The following is a 3,479-nucleotide window of genomic DNA, read 5'->3' on the forward strand; positions in this document are numbered from 1 at the left end:
AATGCCTTGTTGATTGCAGAAGTCAGAGGGGCGTGGCCATGCTGAAGGCAAGAGGAATTCTAAGCCAGTTTCTCAACCCAGCCCATCTGATATCAGTAACCACAACACATTCAAAGTCAATTAAAAGTCGCCTTTCTTGCCCGTTCCGATGCTCGCTTTCAACTTTGAAATGAGACCACTTGGACAACAGTAATGATAAATAATTGCAAATAGAGCACGTTTACAGAATTTAATGTCATTTTTATAGAGCACCTCTTATTTTAAGAAAAGATGGGCGAGACGATTTTTGAAACTAACTGCAAATTAAGCACACAATATTTAATATCTGTATTTTACCATTTTGATAAGACATATTTCAGTACTCCAAAACACTTTTATTAGACTGCCAACATGCTTACAAGTAGTAAATCCAGGTTAGTGGATCATAATTAAACATAACTCTGTGGCAAACGCAGAGTTCAGCAGGCCATCAAGGAAGAAGTGACGTGCATTTCTGCAGTGTAAAGATTCACAAATGATTTTCTCCTTAATCTACAGTCACACAAAGCGCCAGGAAAATCTTTGGTGATGTTCTCAGATGATTCTGATGCTTATCACCCAGTTCCTCGTGATGTCCTCCACACCATCAACCCTCTGTCCTCCTCCCAGTTTCTTCCTCAGCTTGCCTTTCTTATGGCCACCCCTTCCAAAACCTGACTTTTTAACTTATCCGAGCCACTTTTTGTTCTTGGAGCGGAGCTTCCTCATCCCCCCGCCCTGCAGGAACTGGTGCTTCTGCTTTTTCTTGCGCTGCTTCATGATCTGATCCTTTGTTTTCAGCTCCGAGCGTGCTTTGTGGTCACCGGAGCTCTGTACGTTTGGACCTCGTCGGCCACGGCCACGACCTGGGAGAGGCATGACACAACAAAGAGGTTGGAGGTTATAGCTCGCAAGGCTGGAAGAGGGACTTGAAGTATTTACCTTTAGAGTTGAGTTAAAACATGGTGGCTGATGTTCTATATTTAACAGGCAGACATGTTTGTGCTATTCATTTTGATGCCTTCCTACCTCTTGCTGGCTTCCTGCCTCCTCCGCCTGTTTCTCCATCTGATCCAGATCCTGTATCATCAATCTTGTATTTTTTCCTTCACTCCTCATAACTGACATGTCAGAGCGTTCTCACTCCCGAGGCGTAACATGTCGACGTTTTGTCACGTCCCGCGGCGTTCCTGAGGAACGCGAAAGGAGACCTTCGGCGTTCTTATGGTACGCGGCGGGTTATGGCTGGGATCCAGTGCAATGACGCTTCCGCGGTAATAGATGTTCCAGCCCTGTATTCCAGCCCTAAACCTAACCTTATCCCTAGCCCTGACCATAACCTTATTCCTGACCTTATCTAGGACTTTAATGAAGTTAAATAGTGTGTTTCTAAGCGATTTGAATAAAAAGAGCGAACATGTGTAGATTCAGTCCAGACGGTTCTCATATTTCCTCTTTTTTCCGAGGTCGTCATTTAGGAACATGGTGGGTAGCCGAAAACGTAATATGGTGACGATTTGTCACCTAGCGTAAAATGTTACGCTTTGGGAGTGAGAACGGGTTGGACATTCGGGACATGGCTGAAAACTTCAACATTGAGGTAAAAACAACGGCGGGGTATAGTCCCTGGAGCAACGGACTACTGGAGAGACATAACATGACACTTACAGAAATCCTCCTGAAGGTAAAAAAGGAACGAGGATGTGACTGGCACACTGCGCTAGACTGGGCCCTTATGGCCAAAAACAGTATGCTTAATGTACATGGTTATAGTCCACATCAACTTGTGTTTGGCCAAAACCCCAACCTTCCTTCTGTGTTGATGGATAAGCCACCTGCCTTAGAGGGCACAACTGTAAGTGCAAGAGTAGCTGAACATATCTCAGCATTACATGCTTCCAGAAAAGCATTTACTGAGGCAGAGTGTTCAGAAAGGATCAGGAGAGCACTACGCAAACAACTTAGGCCTACAGATGACAAATATGAGGCAGGAGATAAAGTATACTACAAACGAGTCGACTGTACAGAGTGGAAGGGTCCAGGTGTAGTTATTGGGCAGGATGGAACTGTTGTATTTGTAAGACATGGGGGGACTCTTGTAAGAGTACACCAGTCAAGATTGACTAAAGTGGATTCACGGACTGGAGATAAACAAATATCACACAGTACTACTGATGATGACAACAAAGACGCAGTTGAAAATGATGACACTGACACACCCGATGGGGAACAGAGTATTAGTGAGGAAGAAGACATCACTATTGACAGAGAAACTAACACTACAGAAAACATGTCTGTCACACAAACTGCAAATGAGCCCTCTACACCCACTGATCATGTCTCTGCAAATGTAAAGTTAAGATCAGGACAGCTGATTGCTTTTACCAACAGAGACAACGGTGTTCAACACACAGCCAGAGTGCTAGGCAGAGCGGGAAAAGCAAAAGGGCAATACAAAAACTGGTACAATGTGCAATATCTTGAGCATGATGGTAGTGAAGGTGAAAAGAAAGCTGTAGACATGTCACTTGTTGATGGTCTTTGCACTGAAGCTGAAAACAGAGATGCAGATGTACTCATAACAAGAGATATTTCCTTTGATTCTGCTAAGCAGCAGGAGATTGAGAGCTGGCAAAGTAATGGTGTGTTTGATGAAGTGAAAGACCTGGGTCAAAAATGTGTGTCTACTAGATGGGTCTGTACACTCAAAGAAACTACTAATGGTGTTGTCCCAAAGGCTCGACTTGTGGCACGGGGGTTTGAAGAGGTAAATACTAAAGAACTACAGAAAGACTCTCCAACATGTGCGTCTGAGTCCCTCAGACTGGTGCTAGCTGTGATATGTCAAAACAAGTGGAGAGTAAATTCAATGGACATTAAATCTGGCTTCTTGCAGGGAATGCAACTGTCAAGAGACATCTATCTTCGTCCCCCACCTGAAGCTGGCAAGGACAATGTTCTATGGAAACTGAAAAAGTGTGTTTATGGACTTGCAGATGCTTCACTTTATTGGTACAATAAGGTCAAAGACATTATGCTCAAAACTGGTGGTAAAATATCACAGGTTGATCCTGCAGTGTTCTATTGGCAGAATGAACAATCTGAGGTTACAGGAGTGCTTGCATGTCACGTTGATGATTTCCTTTGGGCTGGTTCAAGTCACTTTGCAACTCATATCATTCCTGTACTGAAATCTACCTTCCTTGTGGGCCGTGAAGAACATGACAGCTTTTCTTATGTTGGTATGGACATTTGTACAGTTAATGATGTAATAGAGGTGCATCAACAACTTTACATTGACAACCTACAACCGGTTCAGTTACAAGCAGCACGGGCTGTACAGAGGGAGGCTTCCTTAAGTGAAACAGAACGTGAGCAACTCAGGTCAAAAATAGGACAGATTTTGTGGGTTGCCAAACAAACAAGGCCTGATGTTATGTTTGACACATGTAGCCTTGGAT

At 43.7% G+C, this 3,479-nt stretch overlaps 1 long non-coding RNA gene across 1 annotated transcript; it reads right to left on the reverse strand.

The window, feature by feature from the left end:
* Positions 1-215: 215 nt before the first annotated feature.
* Positions 216-1,696, reverse strand: LOC143421331 (uncharacterized). The gene is made up of 2 exons (XR_013100960.1): positions 1,048-1,696; positions 216-884 (listed from the first exon to the last, which is right to left on the reverse strand). It is a non-coding gene; the product is annotated as an uncharacterized LOC143421331 (long non-coding RNA).
* Positions 1,697-3,479: the final 1,783 nt, after the last annotated feature.

This window comes from Maylandia zebra, linkage group LG12 (assembly GCF_041146795.1).
Source record: "Maylandia zebra isolate NMK-2024a linkage group LG12, Mzebra_GT3a, whole genome shotgun sequence".
NCBI lineage: Eukaryota > Metazoa > Chordata > Actinopteri > Cichliformes > Cichlidae > Maylandia > Maylandia zebra.